This window comes from Pistacia vera, unplaced genomic scaffold (genome assembly GCF_008641045.1).
Source record: "Pistacia vera cultivar Batoury unplaced genomic scaffold, PisVer_v2 Contig338, whole genome shotgun sequence".
NCBI classification, from domain to species: Eukaryota; Viridiplantae; Streptophyta; class Magnoliopsida; order Sapindales; family Anacardiaceae; genus Pistacia; species Pistacia vera.
Window position 1 is genome coordinate 1,470,236 of NW_022196155.1, and position 23,782 is coordinate 1,494,017.

The 23,782-nt window shown below is 37.6% G+C and overlaps 1 pseudogene; it reads left to right on the forward strand.

Moving 5' to 3' along the window:
- The first annotated feature begins 18,304 nt into the window (after positions 1–18,304).
- LOC116138191 lies at positions 18,305–18,922 on the forward strand (annotated as a pseudogene).
- Positions 18,923–23,782: the final 4,860 nt, after the last annotated feature.

The window sequence follows — 23,782 nt, forward strand, 5'->3', positions numbered from 1 at the left end:
CTTTATCTACATAGCTATCTCTATAACAGTCGTCTCCACCGTGCTAATTTGCAAAGAAAATGAAAACAACTTCTGATTAACTATGTCAGTAAGTCACTACTTGACAGATAAACAAGCGACAGCTTGCTTGAGAAGCTCGCCTTAGCCTTGGTCACCGCAACACGTAAGCTAAGACCATACTTTCAGTGCCATCTAATCACCATTCTCACGATCTTCCCATTAAAGAAAGTCTTGAACAAGCCCGAGCTATTAGGTCGACTCAACCAATGGGTAATAGAACTAAGTGAGTTCGACATCACCTACCAGCCTCCAACAATAATTAAATCACAAGCGCTAATTGATTTTATAGCCGACTTCAATCCAAGCAGTCTCGTTCAACCCAAAAAAAAAAGCTGTTATGCCTTACTAACCACCCATCTTTGAGGTAGACCCTATCAGTTGACAGATACTACAACATGAAAGACATTGGCATACAAGTCGTGCTTACCTCACTAAAAGGAGACGTGATCCAACAGTCCATCAGCTATAGCTTCAAAGCAACCAATAATGAGACGGAGTATAAAGAATTGATAGTTGGCCTTTCGCTCGCCAGTGGAATGGGAATTCGAAAAATAAATGTCCAATCTGATTCTTGAATAGCAGTGAATCAATTCCAAGGCACCTACCAGGCTCGAGACTTTAACATAATAGCTTACCTTGACCTTGTCAAGGAGATCCAATTGACCTTTAAGGAGTTTGTTATCAAACAAGTACCTCGATTGGAGAATGATCATGATGACTCACTAGCAAACCTTGAGTCGGTCGTCCAAACAACCACAATGCAAATGATCCCACTCATTTATCTCCAATGACTAGAAATATGAAAGAATTCTTCACTCGAAGTATCTGTCGTCAACATAATTGACTCATGGATGACATCTATACTCCGCTACCTGATACATGATGAGCTCCCAAGTGACAAGAATGAAGCAAGATGACTGAGAGCAAAGGTGGTCTAGTTCACTATACATGATCGCCAATTGTTGAGAAGGTCCTTCTCGGGACCCTACCTTAGATGTATCACCCTAGAAAAAGCCAAGTACATTTTAGCCTAGCTACATAAAGGTAAATGTGACAATCACACTGGAGGTCATGGCCTCGCTAACCGAGCTGTCATAGTAGGCTATTACTGGCTTACCTTGTCATCTGATTCTACCAACTATGTTTGACAATGTGACAGTTGTCAACCTTTCGCACAAGTATCCCATCTTCCATTAGAAAGACTTAACTCTATCCTCTCAACATGGCCCTTTATGAAGTGGGGGATGGACATCATTGGGAAGCTGTTGAATACACTAGGACAATGAATCTACATGCTTACAGTCACTGATTACTTTACAAAGTGGATAGAAGCTGAAGCATTCTCCCAAGTTCGAAATCGTAAAGTGAAGAACTTCATCTGGAAAAATGTCATATGTCGGCTTAGCTTGCCAAAAGAGATCATCACTAACAACGGATCGTAATTCATCAGCTTTGAGTTCCAAGACTTTTGCAAAAAATGGTGAATCAACCTAGGGTTTTCAACACCACATTACCCTTAATTGAACGGTCAAGTTGAGTCTTTCAACAAGACAATCATTAACACTTTAAAGAAGCAACTTAAGAAGGCTAAAGAAGCGTGGATAGATGAACTACTAGGGGTACTATGGTCCTATCGAACCACCTCGTGAACATCAACTAGAGAAACCCCTTTCTCGCTTGCCTATGACTCCAAGGCTGTGATCCTAACCAAAACTGGAGTACTAATAGCAAGGTACCAATGGCAAGACGAAGATCCTAACCGACTATAACTCTTTCATAACCTCGAGATCATCGACGAACTCTAAGATCGAGCCCATCTATAGATGGCATCCTACCAATAAAAGGTTCAACATTAATTTTTGTTCCACTAGAAGTGTCTTCCAAAACACAAAGGAAGCGAGCACAAACAAACTTTGCCCTACCTAGGAAGGTCTATATAAAATCACTAAGGTCGTTGAACAATGAGCCTACAAACTACAAATATAGGATGGTCGTGACGTCCACAATAGCTAGAACATCACCTACCTCAAGCTCTATCACTTCTAAACTCGCAAAACGACTAACCGACTCGACATTAATGTTGGGGGACAAGTTAACGCTGGTCTGTACCTGTCCATCCCCTTGCTGAGTCGATGCAACATGGACATTTCTCTAAGATGAGCTTCCAACGGTCTACTCTCTAAGCCAAGAGCTTATCGATTTAGAAAGTGAGAGACAAGCTATCTGGTTCATACCCATACACCCCTAGCCTAGTTGGTTCAAGCTCAACGTAAAAAAATCAACTCCATGTTAAAACACGCAACTCTACCCTTGAGTAGTAGCACATTCAATGATTGCAAAAAAAATTATGATTTTATCCATGGAATAATAAAAGTTTGATCCTTATCAACTCTTTGGATAATTCAAATTTGTGACTGTCATTCTATACTCTAGTTATCGATCTTACCTTACATCAAGCTCGCTGTCTCCAAGGTCAAACAACTTGGTCGTTTCATGAAGATCAACAAGTGTTATGTATAGAAGAATATATTCATATATAAAAAGTCACCAAGGCCAAAAATAGTACAAGTATAGATCAAAATTGTAGGCGACCAGAGCCTAAAAAAATACAATGTTAAAAAATATAATTTTTTTTTTTTACAAATGAGAATCACGCCCTGGTTCTCCCTCTCATTTAGGCACAACTGCAATGTCTAGCTAGTTGCCTCCTCTAGCCTTGACTCTCCAGCCACCTCCTTTACTCTCAGCTCTCTAATTGCCTCCTCGAGTCTTAGTTCCTTAGTTGCCTCCTTAGCTTTTAACTCCTCAACAGCCTCGGGCTTGACCTCAATGTTTCAGCTAATCACATCCTTAACCCATGGCTCAAAAGCAACCTCAGTGACTGCTCGACAAGAGCTTCCATTTGTTCCTTTGTAGGTGGTCACTTTTCCAAATTCTCCCACCAGGAATCAAGCTCTTTTTTATATTCCATAGGCAGAAAGGAGTAGTCTAGCTCGGGATGCTCAATCCAAACAAGCTTCAAAGTGTTGAGTGCCTTGTGGGCAACCTGTCTTTAGTTTCTTTATCAGCATTCTACAATTCCTCTTCTAAGGCCATCGTCCATTACATTTCCGTTTGAAGCTTGTCATCCAAGGTCATTATCCTATAGGACACCTCCTACAAGTCCTATTCCTCAAAAAACTTCTTTTTTTCCTCTAAGACCTTGTCTCTAGAAGAGGAAGCTTCTTATGCCTATAGCTCGCTCAACTTTAGCTTTTCAATGAGTTATGACATATTCAATTAAAGCTCACTCTGTACCCTTTGCGATCGCTGCAACTCCATCTGATGATCATAAGCATCCTTGGAGAGGATGCTTACTAGCTTGCTCTTTTCATTCAGAAGAGCACCCCAACTATTCCTCTTGACCTCGAATATGGGTCCAAGGTGCAACCAAATCCTTTGTCAATGACTCGACCTCCTCATTTGCCTTCTCAAGTTTATCATCAGCTTTATTCTGATTCAAGATAGATGAGTAGGCCTTTTGGAGGAAAAAAGCCATGGTAGAGAAAGTCTACACCAAAGAAAAACAAGAAGTCAGTTACCAAAGATGAAAAAGTGAAAAGGGAAAAGGGAAAGAGACAAATACCTAAGCCTACATATCAACAACCTATTGTAAGAGGGTAAGCTACTCAAGCTTTTTCAAGCCATCCCAAGACTCTCTCGAGATGCGTTTAAAGAGTGGACATCACTATACCCAGATGCTCAATGAGCTTGTTGATCATCTCAACATTCATCGAGGAATTCCTTACTTTAACATTCTTCAAGGACTTATTTATGCTCCAAATTTCAACTTCTCCTTGGAAGTAAGAGAATATGTCCTTATCTTCTTTAGAAGTGCCATCATCAGAGATTTTCCTTGATTACAGGCTTGCTTAACTCCTATTGCACATGAGCTAGAATTGAAATAGAAAGAGACACATGTAGGCATTTGAACCTTGGGAGTTGTAGCTGCTACCCTTGGCTATGAAGTTGCGACCTACTGAGAGCTTGCAACAGGCTTACTCTATTCGCAACCTTGGAGTTGAGGTTAGGATTACCTTAGGAGCCTATATTACGGGTGAGGCTCCCATTGGCATCTTTTTATTTGAGGGCTTTGCCTGAGTCTTACCTTGAATTTGGGAAGTGCAAGTCCTTCACTTGCTTTTGGCTTAGGTGCCATTTTTACAAGAATAATTGAGATACTAGCACGAAGAAGAAACAACTAGTGAATAAATGACAAATAAGAAGAAGATTTACTTGAGTTTGAAGTCACTGAAACAGTTGAAATCTCAAGACTCGCTTTATTGCTAAAGAGCTCGTATCTCCTCAACTTCTCCATAATAATGAGCTTCTTGGCATTGCAAAGCTTCTTAGGAAGTATACTGAACTCCTCTACTCGAGTTTAGCCCACCAACAAACTTGGTCTCAACATGCAATTACCTGTACAGAAAGCAAAGAGTTAGAAATGGAAGCTAGAAAAAAAGAAGGAAGAGAAGCAATAAAAAAACCTACTCGCTTCTAAAAATGAAAACATGACATCGTAAGGGAAAAAGAAATACGTGTATTCCCAATCCCCAACATTGATGGGAGTGCCAACTTTCCCTCCAAAGTCTTTTGTTGTACGTTTGGAGAGATAGTACATTGGTTTATCCTTGCTCCCTTTCAAGGAGTATATGTAAGCAAGCTCCATTACTAAAAGTTGCCTAACCCCTTCTCTTGGAATGTGATGTGCATCCTAATGGCTGGACGATATGAGTTTGAGCTTGGCTGGAACGGAGATATTCCAAAATAGTTGAGCACTGCGTGAATGAACAGGTGTAGTGGAATGGACACTCCACACTTCAATATCGCCTCCAAGATCGCAGCCCACCTAGGTGGAGGTTGCTAGGCCAAATAAGTCTCCAGACCGCTGAGAGGAATGGCGATCGCATACTACTCTCTAATATGATCAATTCCATTTTAGTGATCATCGTTGGAGTAAATGAGCCTCGCTTAGGATGATTACTAGAATCTGGCTCGGAAGAATTATTAGAATTTGAGGACAAACTCTCCTCGCTCTTCTGAATCACCTCCTTACTCTTAAATGAGTCTATGACTGGAATACCAACGGATTGAACTCTCATTGCTTGTTTGGTTGCTCGACGAGCTTGGCAAAGATGAAGATATGCCTTATGCGTACTCACATACCCTATTAGAAAAATCATGACTCTTAGACATATGAAAACAACAAAAGAAAAGCATTAGAATACAGCCCCAGGTTTATACTCCCCAATCGAGCATAAAGTGTTGTAGTTGCTAGCTTTCAATGACACTTGCCTCCATCTTCAGACAATGAAAACCTATCTTCATAGGCCACTTAATGCCTAGATTTTTGTTGACCTAACCTAGGTGCTAGCTTAACAACAACCCAAGAACTTAACAAACAAAAATGGTAGACATAAACCACCACAAAAATGAAAGAAACAAGCAAGGAAAAAGAGAGAAATAGTACCTTGAATAAGGTCATGGAAGAATCTTCATAGAAAGTGGCCAAAAAACCACCACAAAGTCATGAGAGTCTTGACTGGTAAGCCAAAGAACATTGAGTTCGCTAATGTTTCTTATTGTTAGGGCGTGTTGCAAAAGAAGACTTCACAAATATGGCAAAGAACGGTTCAAATTGCCACTTATAGTTAGATAAACTCGAAATGGAAATTAGCCATTTGTTACTTCTATGCTGCTAAAATCAAGAAAGAGTACATAACTGTACAAAAGAAATGTAGGTAATTGAAAACGTCAGTTTGACAACATTTAATATGTAAAAAGAAATTTCGTCTCAACACACCAACATTAAATGTAAGACTAAACACCCAGTTAGAAAGAGAGAATCACACTCTCGTATAAGGCAAGTTTTTAGAAAATAGATCACAACATTTTGGCACTCGTGCTTGCCATACAGAAGGTCGCATCATCATGCCTGTGACACCAGGTCGCACCGCCTATTCATCTAAGAAGATAACAACTCATTATCATTGCCTACAGTGTGACAACCATCCAAGCATTACCCTCAACACAATACATCAAGTTGAGTTGTCTAAAACTAAAAAAGGTCACTAAGCTACTCGGTTCCAAACTCCTTTCAACCAGATAGGTTAAGCGAACTTCTAACATTTGGAAGAATACGAGGATTGACAAATCAAGTTCTACATTCCCGAGGATTGACAAATCAAGTTCTACATTCCCCCTCGCAATGATAACTTGGCCTACATTAAGTCTGCATATAGAGTCGAGGCACATAACCTTAGTTGACTCGACGTACTTGTCTTACTCAAGTCCGTTCAAGGTATGAACGAATAAGGAATTCTAAAATTTCTTATTTCTTATTCGATACCGATATCGAATGATTATACATGACGGTAAAAGATCATTTCTAACAAAAAGTTCATATGACTAGACAAGTTACTAGCAATGAACTGTTTAGTTCACACTCACATTCAACTTGATCTACTCTCTAAGATAAGAACCTCTTAACTTAAAGAGTGGGGGGCCAACTGTATGAGAAAAAAATTGTATTGGATTTCTGATAGCCGATAACATTTTATTCCACTTTGGGTACTATCAGCATATGGCGTAACGCCTCGGCCTACCCGGTTGGCCGACCTTACTCTGGTTGGCCCAATATATTATACTCATGGTTCCATGCCATAACCTAACTTCGATTGGTTGCTTGTCAAATCCCATCACGTGGAAGTACTCCACAAGTTGGTCCAATCAATATGTTGGCTCACTCTACGGGTTTGGCCATTCCACAAGCTGGTTACACTTCGGGTCGTGCCACTTTGTGATCTTGGTTGCACTACGAGTTAGGTAGCTCCACAACTTGGGTCCATTTGCAAGCTAGGCCACTCAAAGTGACTGCGACCTCCTTCAAGACTTAGAGTCTTGAGAGGATGCTAGCATCCCAAGGTCTTTGAATCTCATCCTAACTCCTCACAGATTCCTAAATCTGACGAGGGTCTAATACACACAAGATTCTAAGTCTTATGCGAATTTTGCTAGTCAACGACTTCCAAGTCCCATGCAGATTCTAACAACCAAGTACCCTGAGTCTTACAAGAATTCTAATATCCTAGGATTACATGTCCTAGAGTCTTGAGAGGATGCTAGCATCCCAAGGTCTTTGAATCTCATCCTAACTCCTCACAGATTCCTAAATCTGACGAGGGTCTAATACACACAAGATTCTAAGTCTTATGCGAATTTTGCCAGTCAACGACTTCCAAGTCCCATGCAGATTCTAACAACCAAGTACCCTGAGTCTTACAAGAATTCTAATATCCTAGGATTACATGTCTTGCATGGATTCTCCTTCCCTAAGTACTCATAGTTCCATGAAACTAGTACTCTGAAAGGACTAAGCCTTCCTTGGCTTTCTATAAAAACAGAGGCCAATCCTCTCAAAAATTCATTCAATTTCTATCGATTCATGAATACTCGTACAACATATACAATTCCCTTACAAATTCTTTAGCCATTATCTATCATCCTAGAGTTGAGTTCTGACCATTCTATGATGATAGTCATGCCTAGCTCCATAAACATGTTAAATCTTTTACCCTTTACGCTCAATTGCCCGTCACAACCTTAATAACTTAAATGTCGAAATGCCTACTGTTGACACCATATTGGTGTCCCAAAATGTTTCACATTCACTTTTCCTTCTCTCTACAGGTTCAAGAGATTGTTAATAGCTCATTCCTCACACGATAAATGCCAAAGGACTTTGAGTAGATTTTACCATCTATAGTTATGTGTTTATAGTTGCTAAAGGACCAATCAGTTGGAAGTCTACTCTACAGTCTACAATTGCTCTATCAACCACAAAAATAGAGTACACGGCAATTACAAAGGCTACAAAAGATGGAATTTGGCTTCAAGGGTTGTTCATTTTAAAGCATATTAAAGTGTATTGTGATAGTCAAAGTGTTATTCATTTGGCCAAGAACCAAGTTTATCATGCACGTACAAAACACATCGACGTTATGTTTCACCATGTGTGGGATTATATTGAAAATGGGAAGATTATTCTTCAGAAGATTGGAACGGAAGATAATCTTGTAGATATGTTGACTAAGGTAGTGACAAGAGTCAAGTTCACTCATTGTTTAAACTTGATCAATATCCTAAGAGTTTGATACCATTAGGTGTATGGTGTCGATGAGCATTTTTGGAAGGTTTTTGGAAGGTTATGATGAAGAGTTTGCATGTGAGAGGATTTTTGGAATATGGAAGCTATTTGAAGGATGGATAATCTCATTAAGGTCAAGTTGGATTGTGTCTTCTGCCAAGGTGGAGATTGTTGATTAAATATGGCTCAAATAGTCAATATTGGAAAATATATTTTTTGCTCAAATCCCACATTGTTTAGCAAACCAAGGAGTCAAGTCTTTATGGGCTATATAAAGGAGCGGGATTTTCCTAAACTCCCGCATGGGGTAGCTAACAAAAGTCTAAGCGTTGGTTTGAGATAAAGGTCTTAAGCGTTGATTTGAGATAAAGGTCTGAAGCGTTGGTTTGAGATAAAGGTCTTAAGCGTTGCTTTGAGAGCCCACAAATTTGTAAACATGTACTCCTTAGTTTGAATGATTTGGGTGAATGTCATAATATTGCAATTGAGAGTTTCCAAACAATTGTAATCCTCATAAGTAGTGAATTGGTGGTCATCACGACCCTGGGACATAGGTACCTTTGTCGAACCTCGTAAATTGTGTGTTCTCTCTATTTTAAATTTTGCTCAATTTGTTTTTTCTGCATATCTTTTATGGTGTTTCCGCTGTAGAAGTGGTATATTTATATACTACGTTTAGTTTTGAGCACAACACCTTGCACATTAAATTCATCTATTTGAATGTTGACAATGCCATCTAGGTTCAATAAATGTTGAAGAAATTTGATGATGAACCGAGACAAGTGTTGCCGATGGATACTTTGTTGCATTATTTATGTAAATCATAATTATCATCAACTTTTATAACCCATCAGTTGGGATCCCAATTTTTTTTTTTTTATCCCAACTTTACATATATAACATTCTTGCATTTCAAGTGTGGATACCTCTACTCTCTAAAAATCCAAAACCACCATTTATTATGGTTGATTAAGACTAGAAGACAAAATCTTAACGAATTTCTTTAGTCAAAGGTTACCAAAGAAGGTAATAAAAAGTGGTTGGGGTTTTAAAGAAAAAAAATTTTGACGTGTAAAAATGACACATCATAAACATATAAGCACAGCTAATATTTAAAAAAAAAAAAAAAAAAAGTCCCTGTCTCAACAATCTTGTCACCCCACTTGGCTAATATGGTGTGACTATGTAATAATATAACAGTAATTTTGCTACTATTTGTCAAAATTTTTTTTTTCATCCGCTCATCGTCATAATCTATGAATAATTATCCATTATCATTAATCAATAATCATCACCACAAGAGATTGTCATAAACTTAAAATGGCCACCAAAGGGTTTAGAGAAGAGTTGGACAGGGGCTTATTTGGTGCAGTATATAAAGGGAGTTTTTACAGAGGCGAAAAACTTGTTGCTGTGAGAAGGTTGGAAAAGTTGGTGAATGATGGTAGTGAAAGAGAATTCAGGGCAGAGATGCTTGTGATTGGTAGAATTCATCACAAGAACTTAGTGGGATTGCTTGGATATTGTTATGAGGACTCCAAGAGGCTTCTTGTGCAGTGACGGATCCAGGAATTTCACTCGATGGGGGCAAAAAATAAACAAAAAAAAATTGAACCAATCATAACTATACTTTTTTTTTCATTAGGATGAACTTCAACAAAAAGTTACAAAATACAAGTACATATATTCAAAAAACACAATTTTTTTACAATTGTCCTCGACGAGTTTTCATATTCTGAAAACATTGGATAATCATCTCATCGTCAATTGTATCAAATACATCTTTCTCAATATAGGTGACCAAACAATCATTCATCCATTGATCTCCCATTCGATTGCGTAACCGACTTTTCACAATATTCATTGCAGAAAAAAGGCCCTTTCAACGGTCGCAGTATAACTGGTAAAAACCAAGCAAGTGTCACAAGCTTATACACCAATGGATACAAAAGTCTTTTTAAAGCAAACTAAATTCTTAGCCAAATCACCAATTCCTTGTAACTTAGAGAATTCCTCACAAGAACGCATGTCAATAACATAAGTCTCAGCCTGGTTCTCAAGTATCATCAACTCAAATGCAGAAAAAATTAGATGGATAAAACTGTGCAAAACGAATCAACTTATGTTTGTCAAAAGCAAAGAATGAATTACTTGGATCTAACCATGCCATACAAGAAGCAGCTCAGTACTAACCTTAGTGAAACGAGTGTTAAGTTCTTGAAGTTGCATATCTATCAGTATAAAACAATTCAACCGATAGTGAGCAAATTTGTCAGTGCTCAACTTCCGTCGTGGCCGCCCTCGAATTGCAAACATATCATCCATATCAAAATGGCAATATCATGCTTTGGCAAATGAAGAAACTTCACTCAACAAAGATTCCATCCTTCATCTCTCAACAATTGTAACCGTTGTTTGGAAACTTTGAACTAGAGCCATAGCATTACAATGTCTTGATCTTTTCCTGCAGCTTGTGACAACTCATTAGTAATCGCCAATATACTTTTCATCATATGTAAGTTAAATGCAAAATCAAAGGAATAGATAAATCTAATAGATTCATGCTTTACCCCTTGTTCAGGATTTAAACCATCTTCTTCAATAACCTCAAGCACATCGCCCACAAAAGATAACAAAAGGATTAAGTTGATCAATGTGTAAAATATGAGCCCCAACGTGTATCATAGGTCGTTTTAGACTTGTCTCTTGATTCAAACCTCGTCCCTTGCTAACCACCAATTTCTAGGCTTGAACAAGTTTATTAATTTGGCTCTCCCGCATGTCTCGACGCTTGCATGAACCTCCAACAACATTTATCAGATTAGTAACCAAGCTAAAAAATGAAGCAATAGAAATGTGATTTTTGCAACAACTACAAGTGTCAACTGAAGTTGGTGAGCAAAAAATGTGAACATAATAAGCATATTCCTCTCCCTCAAAATCAAACTTTTCAGACCATTAAATTATCCTTGCATATTACTTGCCCCATCATAACCTTGTCCACGTAGTCTTGACAAACTCAACCATGTTGACAGAATAATGACTCAAGAGCCATCTTAGTGATACTGCAGTTGTGTCATAACATGTACAATGCCAAGAAATGCTCAAGTACATGACCCTTTTTATCTACATAACGTATAGCAATAGCCATTTGTTCTTTAATTGAAACATCACGAGAATATCAATCAAAACTGAAAATAGTCATCTCCCAAGATCACTAATGATAGCTTTTGTGGTTTATGCTGCAGCATTCACAATATCTTTCTGAATCACTGGTGCTACAATTTAAGATTCCCAGGTGCATTCTTCAAAACAACACTCTTAAAATGTTCATTATGCTGAGCTAGAAAATAAAGAAGTCCGAGAAAGTTACCTGGTTCTTTGAGTCTTCAGTTTCACATGACCACGAAATGCCAACCCTTGACGCAAAAGAAATCTAATGCAAACAATGGATGCAGTCAAGCGAGTTCGGTATTCAGTCCTAACTTGATCTGATTGCTAGATAGAGCCACTTCCTATGTTGCTTTTGATTCATTAAATTCACACACTCTGTGTGCTTGGTTATGAGCACTTGGCTCGACACAGAATTGAAAGCGTTCTGGTTTCTTCCAATTACAAAATCCCTCACTAACGAAAGCACACTACTAGCTTGGCTTATAATGGAAGGTCTAAAAGATAACAATACAACAGAATGCAGCATCTTTGGTCACACTATACTCAAGCCAATCGCCATACACATCAAACCAAGCAGGATTAAATCGACGATATCCTTTTCCAATTTGTGCAATGGAAATGCATGATTTCGAGGCTGGCAACAACTCTTTTGCAAGTAAATCTTCTAATTGCATCCTATAATTAGGATGATAATGATTGATTTTAGGTCGTAGAGCTGGATCAGATGGAAGATCTTCAAGATGGCTTCAAGTTCTACATGACTTTCTTTTAATGGATATTTTCTTTTATCATGGCTTACTTTCTTAGAATGATGAGGATGATGATCTATTGCTGATTTTCTTTTGAGAAATTTATCCATATGCATACCTAATAAGAAGTTTTAAAGAAATAAAAAAATAAGGAATGTACAAGATAATAACTATAGTGACTTACATACATAGTAATGAAAAGACAATAAGACATACATAGTAACCATAGTGATTTACATATATAGTAATGGAAAGACAATAAGAATGTGAATTTTGGGGGTTGAATTCCTTTTAGACTCATTTAACAGAATATGCATATTTATAGAAAAAGAAGTCAACTCCTTTTATAAAATTTGACTTAGTCAAGTAATTTAATGAGGATGAAAGAAAAAGATACATATACAATGATTTCCAAGCAATCTTTACAAACAATAATAATTAGTTGTTTATGTTTATAAAGTTTAAAAAATTTTTGATATTGTGCAACAAAGAACTATTATATAGTGTAACTTTGACATTTATGAAGAGAAAGACTCTCTTGAATCATCCCTACTAGGACATGTAAATGTGGCCATGGACCACCCCTCTCCCTTTTAAAGAAACTTTAAGCCCCTCAAAATTCTAACCCCACTTTATTTTTCATTATCTTTTCTCATTTTTCTAATACATAATAGTATTGCTTTTTTTAAATGAATAAAAACTAAACTTTTCGTATGGAAATCTAAAAATTAACCAAGTCTCCTGTTCTTAAAAAGACCACTGAATAAATACAGAAAAACTGAACCATACTGAGAACTAAATGACGAAGAATGGATGAATGGGTTCTGGGCTGAAACTGAAAATTGGAGGGTCCAGTAAGCAGTGAGAGATATTGGTGACAATCATCTAATCTTCATTTCATTTACACTTTGAATCATAAAAAATAGTGGGGCCGGGGGGTCATGAGTAGTTTCCAATTGAAATTTATAACCTGTATGATATCTTTGGAGAACAAAGTTACACTTTTGAACATGGCAAAAAGGAGATTCACAAATTCAAGTGGGGACCGTGGGGTTGATTCAATAAAGGCCATGCAGAGAGTTTGAGAACTCTTTCATTTTTGTTTTTTTTTTTTTTTTTTTTTTTTTGCCTTTCCAATTGAGTGGATTAAAATAAAATACACCTACCAAAGTAACCAGCCAACTATTTCTCAACAATAATTAAATTAAAAAACAAACTGAATTATAATGTAACATGATCCAGTTCAAATCAACCATCAGCAGTAAATGAGCTATTTCTTGATGAATGAATAATATTTTGTCTGTTTTTTCATTGTGCGTGGGGACGTCTGGGCATGGGCACATGCTGCATGGCTAAATGGTAAGGGCCCCTTCAATTTCAAAGACTGGTTGGCCATTAGGAGCAAGATTCAAGTTTAGTAACACAAATTCTAAATTATAATACTCAATTTTATTGCAAACTACAATAAAAAAAGTTCTAAAACTGTAAAACATGGAATGAATAGAGAAAATTAGGATTTAGCCTTTAGGATTAGGGACATTACCTTTGATAAATGGATGAAAAGTACTGCTGGATGTTGGTTCAGCCGTTCAGCTTGGAAGGAGAGTTTGGTGAGAGACTGAGAGTCAAGAGTCTGAGAGAGCTGAGAGTTAGAGCACCTGCGAACTGCACCATGAGAGAAAAAGGGAAGAGAGAAAGAGAGGAAAGAGAGGTTTTAATTTAGCGTGTGTTTTGTTCTGGAACTGTAAGAGTTCAAAAACCAAAAAAGCTTTCTTTTCCCAAATGCGAAGTTATATAGGGGGCAAATGTCAAAGTCTTGTGGGGGCGAATGTCAAAGTTTTAAGGGGGTAAAATGCAAATAAAAAAAAATATTTATGGAATCTAAAAATTTTTTAAAATTTGAGTGGGGGCCGTGGTCCCCACTCGTCATAAGTAAATCCGCCACTGGACTTCAGCTCTGTCAACTTGTTTTACCTGGTTTGCACATTACTTAAACCCTGCCCCGAAATTACTTTCTAGAAATCCAGGTTTGTTTCCTGATATCAACTTTGCATATTACTTACACCCTGTCCGAAAAAATTCTCTGTTCACTCTTGGATATGCAGCAGTCCCCTTACAGGTTTCTTCATTTGTAGCACAGGTTACTCTGATGAAAAAAGTGGGAGGAACTTTTAATATTCCGTGAGTGAGCCTTTCCATGTATAATAAATCAAGCATCATTTGTTCCAGCGATCCAAAGTCATGACAGCTTCCAGTTTGATACCTGGTGTGCTTCCCTTACAATGCTAGCACTCTCATATTGCACGAAATCAATCCAGGTTTTGCTTCAGTTTTCCTTTAGGGAAACAGTCATAATTTCTTGTGTCTTCTACTAATAGACATTAGGTTTCTGCTGTGGAATTCAGTTAACTAATTTGGGATCGATGTTGGTATTAAGAAACGAGGTTTTAGGCATGTAACGGGTTCTAATTGTATCTTTGATATCACCATCTAAAAAAGCAATTGAAAAATTTTAACTTGTTAGAGGTCTTGATTTTGTAAGAGATTATTGCATGTTATTATTGTTGTATAAGTTGTGTAAGATTTTGTATCAGTACATTGTACAATAAAGCTATTCAATCAACTTGAAATTTTCTCTGTGATGATTGCATGCAACTTTCAATTTTGCTTTTGTTGGAACTGAATACTGATAGTTCTCATTTCTGTTCATATTCGTCAGAGTTTATAGCTGAAAGTTGTTCCTTCTACCAAGTTTGATTAAGTTTTTCTAAACCCCTGGTACTGTAGTAGCACCTGTAACATTATCTCGATAATGTAAACTTAGACCCATACTAAGTCCGGCTCATTGCCATAACTAAGTAGGAGCCTTTCTTTTGTTAGAAGAATTAGGAAGTCTACTTGGGTCTTTAGAGTCAACAATTACAGGTGAACTTGCAAGTTGAAATTCGACCAAGCGCGAAGGACAACTATCTTAAAATTGCTATTTCTTCTTAGAAATTTCTTAGTGTTCTCTATTATAGGATGTGTACATTGAATGAAGTTGCAAGGTGAGAATGACTTAAATAGATTTACATGCAAACCAGTGTATATAACTTGCAAGTGATATCTGTTAGTAAACTCACCTTGATTTATTCAAACAAAGGAGATGTCGTTATCTGGATTATTGCGCCTCTTAATTGGTGGGTAAGGGCAAATTCTCTGCACATTTGGCAAGAAGCTCAGATTCTGATTAGTTTTAGTTTCTTGTATTACTGTTACTATAGTTTGGATGCCTGTGAACTCAATACCATATAACGTTCTCTTTTTTGGGGCAAAATTAAAACACCCCGGCCCACTTTCAAGCCCCTTTAGATGTAGTGTTTTGCTGGCATCCTGGGCTAAACCATTCTTGGCCTATTCTAAACAATCTCTAAACTTTTGGTTTTGTCTTGCTCAACACGCCAGCCCACTGCTAAAATATTATGATTTTTCTCTTATCTACCTTAAATAGTAGGGTCAGAGAGTGGTCTCCTTGATTCGAATCCATGACTTCGCCAGTTCAATTGTAGGATATTACAAAAATAGTTACAGTAGCAATACCAAGTCAAGTCATCTTGGATTGGACAAGAGACATTGTCAGACAATTAAAGCCTAGTTTACTTCAGGTTTTAGTTCAGACTATATACAACACCCTAGGGGATGTCAATTGTGGAAATTTAATTTAGTTAGCCCTTCTCTAGCAGACGAAAGTTTACGGAAAGTAAAAGTCATTAAGTCATGACAGTTACACTTACGCCGCCTGACCTTCTCTAATAATGCTAGCCTCATTAACTGGTCGCTGATGTCTGTGGCTTCAGCCATCATCATCAATCCTGGTTTCTTCCTGTCCTACAAGGAAATAGTCGTAATTTCTTGCGTCTTCTACAGCTGTGAAACTTAGTTAACTAATATTGTTATCTCTATTTAGATTAGTTTTATCTAATAGATACGAGTTTAGTGTTCGTTTAATTGTTTAGTATAGGATTCCTAGTTTAATTGTCATTTTATATGTGGAGAAAAAATTATGTGATTGACCAGTTTCTCCCCTCGTTGTTGTTAGCTTGATTGTTGTTTAGTATCATATTAAAAAGAAAATTCTTACATGTTGTTTTATAAGGAATACTGATGTCTCTATTCCTTTTGTCCTGCTTCTCTCGTCAGGGTAAAATCTCATCTTTAATGAGGTGCTTTACATAATAAAAATGAACTGTAATCTTCTGATGAATGGGTTTTATATACTTGATTTCCTTGCATGGAGAATTTAGTTGAGTTAACTTGTCAAAGACTTGACTTTCTTAGCCGGGATTTCAATGGTCTTGCAATCAAAATTTTATATCTGAAATGTGTTTCCAGGACTGTTTTGAACACTTCATTTTAGAATATTTAATGCCTTGTGGATTGTAGGTGTAGACTTAACAAATACTCTATTAACATTGGATAATACAGCTCAAAGACGGGACCCAGCTGAGATAATTTATAATGACATCTGATGTCATATAAATCTGATATCTGGTTTTTTTTTTTTTTTTTTGCCTTCTTTTGAATGCTTTTGAATTTCAAAACTCCAGTGTCGCCTATGTGTTTGAATTATTTTTCTGGCATAGGATTTTACACAGATCATTCCTAGAAGGCACATATCTTGGATTTGTCTCTCTGTTTTCTTAGTGATCTGTTCTCGTGTTCCTATATAACTTGTAATTTAATCATTTAGTTATCCAACTGGAAATAGAGGAGTAGCTTATAAAAATGGTAGCCATGTTATTCTTTCTTCTTCTCTTTACAAATTTTCGGGCAACAACTCAACAGGCGCATCTCAATATAAATCTGTACTCTTCTCTAACCCCACGGGAAACTCTCCTGGCGTCCCCTTCTGGTTTTTATGGTTTCGGATTCTATTCGCAAGGAAATGGTTTTTCTGTGGGAATTTTTATCGCAGGAATACCTCAAAAGATCTGTTTGGACAGCGAATCGTGACAGCCCTCCAGTTCAGGAAATGTTACTTGCATCTTACGGTGGTGGCAGTCTCATGCTACATCAGCAGATGGCCAAGAAGAATCATTATAAGTACTTCTGTGCCTATGCAAAAGCCTCTAGTTTGATTCAGGGAATTTCGTTCTCTACAATTCCGTGAGGAGATAATATGGCAGAGTTTTCGGAAGCACAAATACAATATTGCCAGGCCAAAGTCTCTGGCAGGGGAAGAGCTGTATTCAAGTGGTCGGAAACCGACCAATCAACAGGGATCTTTCGTCTGAAGATGCAATACGATGGAAAACTGTGCAAATCCGAAGGATACTCCAGATTTGGCTCCATATTCTATTTTTCATCTTTCACAGATGGAAGAGGTGGTAATGTGTCTCTAAACTGATTCTGATGGCCATCTGTATCTGCTTGATTCTAAAGGATCCCATATAAAAAATTTTACCCCAGGAGGCAATCTACAAAGAATTATTTTATTTGATGAGATTGACATAGATGGGATCTTCGAGTGTATTCATTTACATAAATCAGAGCAATCTGTCAGTTGTATGGGTTTCTTCGAATGAGAAGTGTTCCCCAAAGGGTATTGTGGTTTTAAACAGGTATTGTTTTTAAAATGATCAAGAAATTGGCTGTCAATGTCTTCCAGGATTTGAGCTAGTGGAGAGAGGCAGCAGAATTCGGGAGCTGCAAAAGAATTTCTCGACCGAGAGTTGCGAAAGCAAGTATGGAAACATCATATACAGTATGAGAGGGTGCAATACCACATGGGAGGACCATCCGTCTCATTTGTCATTACCGACGGAAGAAGAATGTGTAGAAGTGTGCTTAGAAGATTGTAATGTGAAGCGCAATGTTCAAAGATGGAAAATGCAAAAAGCAAAAGCTTCCTCTCACATACGAGAAGAAAACTTAGCGATTCAAATATAGCTCTCATCAAAGTCGGCGTTTCAAAATTTGCAGCTTCCCCAAGAGAAGGGGTTGAGCCTCGAGAAGCAAGAAGGAGCGCAGGCACATTTTTTAATTGTGGTGTTTCACTGATTGTGTTGCACTCACTATTTTGATAATTTCTGGAGTCCTCGTTACAGGAATGGAGGAGTTTACAAGTACAAAAAGATCTCAAGTAAAATTCGATTAGATGAGGATGTTGGTCCAAAATCATTTACTTACTTGGAACTATGAGTGTGACTACAATTTTAGTGAAGAGATTGGTAGAGGAGCATTTGGGACAGTTTTCAGGGGGGAAATATCTCATGGTCAGAAGGTTATTGCTGTTAAGAGACTCGATAGAGTTTCAACTGAAGGAGAAAGAGAATTTCGGACTGAGATGAAAGCAATTGGGGACTAATCATCGGAACTTAGTCCGTCTACTTGGCTACTGCCATGAGGGGCCTAACAGGCTCTTGGTATATGAGTACATGAGCAATGGTTCACTTGCAGATTGCTCTTTACACCAGAAAAGCAACCTTATTGGGATCGCGGATGGATATTGCTCGCAACATAGCAAGAGGTTCCTATACCTTCATGAAGATTGTGAAACCCGGATTATTCATTGTGATATAAAGCCTCAGAACATTCTCATAGGAGTATAATTGTGCAAAAATATCAGACTTGGATGGCAAAACTTCTGAACCCTGACCAGACTAGATCACTTACTGGGATTAGAGGGACAAGGGGGTATGTTGCCCCGGAATGGCATAGGAACTACCGTGACAGTGAAAGCAGATGTTTACAGTTTTGGAATTGTACTATTTGAGATCATATGCTGTCGACGATGGTGGGACTCGACCCTTTCTGAGAAGAAGCATTTCTTGAGAATGGGTTTACCGTTGTTTTCAGGCCGTGAGCTTAGAAAAGTTGGGTGATGAAGTTGTTGATAACCTGGGTTGGAAAGGATGGTTAATGTGGGGACTTTGGTGCATCCATATGAGCCACCACTCCGTCCTTCTAATGAAAGCGGTGTATCTATGTTGGAAGGCGTAGCAATATCCCACGTCCTCCAAGTCCTACCTCTTTTTCTTAGCCATTATAATTTTTGTGCTTGCAGTATTGTAAATTGATGAAAGTGGGTTTCTCGTGGTATATTCCTGAATTGTGATTTTATAATTGTGAATTTCCTTGTTAGAAATGCTATAGATGGAAGCCAAGATTAATTACATAGATATCTATATGTATTCATGTACTACATATACAAGCTTAGAGCACAAAATCTTTTACCATTCTATATGGAAAGAATAGAATAGAGTTTTGATACTCAATCTTACTGTTTTGCCTATGGCACCACATAGGAATAGTATGTGGCATGTAAATTTCATATAAAACTATAATGAAACTTTTGAATAAAAGACTCTCATGCCATGTAAGAGCAATGAGAGTTGGTAAAATGTTTATGAGTATTGTTTGCAGATAGTCCTGAAGCATTCTTCTTTTGTTTATAAATTAAGCTGGTTGGAATTTACTCTGTTTGAAATGTGGTAATTTAAGTGTGAATTTGATGAATAATGTGATCTTCTTATCATAATTCTTTTAACCCGAGGCTGTTGAAGATTTCGGATTCGTTAGGAAGTCCTACAGTTTTGTGAAATATGTGATATAGAATATTCCCAATGGTGAATTGTTAAAGTAATGAATTTGCTTGAAACAAAACATTTTTTATTTAAACATAAGCTGGAAACTGGCGGCAAAAGGGCAGAATTTGAAGTGGTGAAGTTGGCTTGGGAGCCGTTCACCGTAGCTGGTTTAGTCATGATGAGTGATTGTTTTGGTGAATTCAGCATACATTAAGCGCCTACTTTATATCAAGTTAATGTGATGTAATTTGAGTTGCTAAAGAGTATGGTTAAGAGTATTTTGGGATTAAAATATGTTTTATGTTAGGGACAAGTAGGATTAAATGTATAAACTTTGTTGCTTCTTGATGAACATAATTGAACACAAGTCTTCCTCTCATCATCTTCCTTCCTTTAGTCTCCCGGGTAATATTTGTGTTCGGGTCCAATAACCAACATGAATATGGTGGACATAAAAGGATACTGCAATGGATATCCTTTTCCTTTTGCTATGATAAACGGGAAGCAAGCATGGGCTGCACATTTGTTACCACAACTTACACGAATGCTAATGTCCAAATCTACTTTCTGACAGATTTGGAGCATTGCTTGTCTTCATATTTATAAGGTCAGGTGTGACACCTTCCAAAGCAGACATTTCTATTTGGTTGGGCTCATCTGTTAAGGTCATCACACCCAACCCATAGGTGGGATACACCGCCCTCTCGGTAGCAAGCTTGCTTTGTCCCTCGTGAGGTCTCACCTGATGAACCTATCTCCTTGTGAGGGCATCAACCCAACCAATCCGTCCATCAGGTAGCAAGCTCACTTTGTCTTCTCGTGAGGTCCCCACTTTATGTATTCGCCTTCTTGTGAGGTAATCACACTCTATACCCAATGACCTACTTGGTAGTGAGTTCACTTGATACAAAATATCATCCCATTTAAGAAAGGGGATATGCCTACCAATTGGAAATTTTCCGCTTTGAGAAATGGATCATGCCCGCACAAGTTTATGTATGTTGATGCGCATTTTTGCACAACGAAACGCATGTGTAAAATCCTATGCGGACCTAGAAGAACACGTGAATGTAATGGATAAAGAGATAGTAAATGCAATGGGGACAATTTTTTAAAGTGGTTCGGATGCTAAGGTAGCAAGTCCTACGTCCCTGATCGTATATAAATGATAAAGGCAGGTCGCTTTAGCTGACTGCTTTACAATAAGTTACAAGGTATCTAATGCTGAGAATTCTAGAAAAGAGAGTAATTAATCAAGCGTAAAATATGTCAATCCCCTTTAATGAGAGAGGAGCTCCATTTTATAGTGGGATTCCTGAGGTAATGATCACTAAATCTGTAAGTTTGGTGGGATATCCGTGCAAATCCTTCTTATGTCACATTGTCTACCTTCCAGAGTGATTACGCGATTTGAGCAGGGATGGACACGTGGGAACACCACAGCTCTTGACTAACCTGACGCGCATCCACTATCCTGACGACGCAGGCGGCGGTTGTCCAATGATCTAACTTTTGTGGGCTAAATGGACCTGATGTCGGCCCTGTATTTTTTAGGCATAACAATGTACATCTACTTACTTAAATCCTGTCCCAAAAACTTCTCTGTTCACTCTTGGGATATTGCAGTCATCCTTTGCAAGTTTCTCCATTTGGTGCAGAAGATGTTTACACTTATCATTCACTGAATTCTATCACCATAGAATGCGAGAAGGAAAAGAGTGGGAAGCTGAGAAAAACTTTTGATATTCCGTGAGGTTAGCCTTCCCTTGTATATTAAATCAGGCATTCATCTTAACTTGACATGCTAGCAATTTATATTGCACAGAAATTTCCAGGGGCTTTAGCCATCATCATTGTGTCATGAACATCAATCCAGTTTTGCTTCAGTTACTTTAGGGAAATAATCAACATAATTTCTCACCAATGTAGCATATTGAGAAACAAGGTTATACTGTTATAGTCATGTCATGGGTTCTCATTGTAACTTTGATTTGTCTTTACAGCAATTGTTTTTTCATTACTTTTGGATTGTTTGCATGCTTGTTCACTCTGGCTTCGTTTAGACTTTTCTTGGGTTCTCTAGAGCCTTAGAGTGAACCAATAAACAATTTAAGTGCAAATTGATTTAAGTGCAAGTTTGAGAAAATATAATTGCTTAAGCTATCTAGAACATAGAAATTGTTTCATTTCTATTGCTATATGTTTGAAAATTAGTTTTTACATGATGTAGTCTCATTATGAAAGATTTCTTACCTTATTATTTTATTATAATATTAATATGAGTGAAGTGAGTTCAGAATCCTCCAGCAAGAAAACGTGTTATAAGGTGGATAATTTTCAACTACAGCAAAAGTTTCTGTGAGTCAAGTCACAGACGAAAATGGTGGCAGATAACGCTAATTTAACCGCAAGCTTGCTTTTGGGTTTTGAACTAACTTTTATTCTACTTTCTATCAAATAAATTCACTAAATGGTAAGTCAACATGTTTTCTTGGTAGGGTTAGAATCATCTTGTTCTTGTTTTTGGTCTTTATTTTTCTAAGAATGCGTTTGTCAAAAATCAAACTCATTTCGTAAAGCATCTACATGCTTCTGTATTAGTTATGTGCTTATCATTCTTTCAATTTTTTCGCATATACGAGCAGAAGTAGAAATAATTTAGACTGATAGGCATCTTCCATGGTCAAAATGCGTAAAATTTTTTACTAAAAAGGCTTATTATCTTCTCTTTCAGCGACAAATCTTAAGAAATTCAAAAAATACAACCGCTTTCAATCAGTCCCTATAATGGCTTTGCATATGTATTTTTACATCACTCTCTTCTTTTTCAAAGCTATTGTTGCTAAAAACATATCACACTGGATAAGCTAGGCGCTCACTGTCTCGACCAGGGATCCTATGTCATGGGACATGGCCATTTTAAGTTTGGTTCTACAGAGAAGGCAGTGGCTATCAATGGAATCTGGATAGTACTTTTCCAGAAATCACGGTCGGTGGACAGCAAATCGAGATGACCCTCATGTGTCATCAATGCAACACTTACAGTTACCATGGATCATAAGCATGCTAAGAACTGGCGATGGCCAGAGAAAAAACAGTTAGTTACACTCGAGAGTGCTTCTTTCAATCCATGTTTGATTCTGGTAACTTTGTGCTCTTTATCAACCTTCTAAGATCATCTGGGCAAGTTTTTGATTTTTATACAATACGATATAGGAAGGTCAGAATCTATATTCCGGATGTGAATGTTTCCAGTGTTCTTGAAACGATCACTCAATGGGCAGTGCTGGATGAAGATGCAGAAGGATGGGAATCTTGTTTTGTATCCCATAAACACCATTGACAAGTATTCTGAGGCTTACTGGACCAGTGAAAAGACAACAAAGAACAGCAACATTTGTTTCTGAATTATAGAGGTGACTACCTACAACAGCACCATGGCTAGAGCAAAGAGTTTTAGCTCTGATTATTATTGACGAAAGGCCAACAGCTCAACCATCTACCTTGCAACACTAGGCTATGATGGGATTTTGTTGTAGATGGGATCTAAATACTACTACAACCAAAAAGTGATGCCAAGGTGGCAAAATTTTGTTAGTTTTTTTTACAGTTAGTGTCAGTTTGATGCAGTTTGTAAGCAGTTGTTTGCAGTTTTTTTTGGAGCTCTATAACTTTTAAACGCTTTCTAGTGGTGAGTGTGTAGTAGAAAAAAGTTCAGTTTGATTAATGTGAATCAGTTTTTTTCTGCAATTGATCTTCTTAATTTGCTATTACATTTGCTTTAATTGTTCTATGCTACAACAAATTGGTATCAGAGCATAATTCTCAAGGACTGTGAGAGGTGTGTGAGTAAGAATGACTTCTAATTCATCAATCCAGTTGCTCACCCAGTGTTTAATAGTGAGCATTATCATGTTGGGTTGTAAAAATGACCACGTTTCTACAAGCTGTAGATCTTTGGGAAGCTGTAGAAGAAGACTATGGAGTAGAGCCTTTGTCGGATAATCCTACGATGCAGCAGATAAAGCTCACAAGGAGGGTTACAA